This window comes from Phaethon lepturus, unplaced genomic scaffold (genome assembly GCF_000687285.1).
Source record: "Phaethon lepturus isolate BGI_N335 unplaced genomic scaffold, ASM68728v1 scaffold24602, whole genome shotgun sequence".
NCBI classification, from domain to species: domain Eukaryota; kingdom Metazoa; phylum Chordata; class Aves; order Phaethontiformes; family Phaethontidae; genus Phaethon; species Phaethon lepturus.
The window spans coordinates 6,640-7,143 of NW_010521541.1; positions in this window are offsets into that span (position 1 = coordinate 6,640).

The following is a 504-nucleotide window of genomic DNA, read 5'->3' on the forward strand; positions in this document are numbered from 1 at the left end:
CCGAGCATGGCCCCGCCGAGAAGCGGGGAGATGCTCAAAACCCCTGTTTGGGCTGGAGCTGTGAGCACGTTGGCTCCCGGCCGCCCCCCTCCCCGCCCAGAGCATCAGCGTCCGAGCGGAAAACCGAAATCCCAGGGGGGCCGACGGCGCCGGGCAGGGATGTTTCCCGCGGAGGGGACGGATTGGGATCGCGGACCCTGCTCTCCCCGCTCCTGTCACCTCCCCAGCGGCCTTGAAAAGCCCCTTATCACCTTATAACCTAAACAAGTCACTTTGTACCAGTCTCCCCGTCTCCGGCTTCTGCCGAGTTTTATAAACAACTGCCCCAAAGAGGCTGACGAGGATGTTTTCCCTTGCCTTGGGCAGCCCGGGAACGGGGGGTCCCGGCACCCCGGAAATGACTCGGTCGTGCCTCCCCTTTCCCCGCACCCACGAGGGCTGGCCTTTGGGTGCCATTGGTCCCCAAACGGGAGCCCAGGGGCGGACGGCTCCTGATATAAAGGC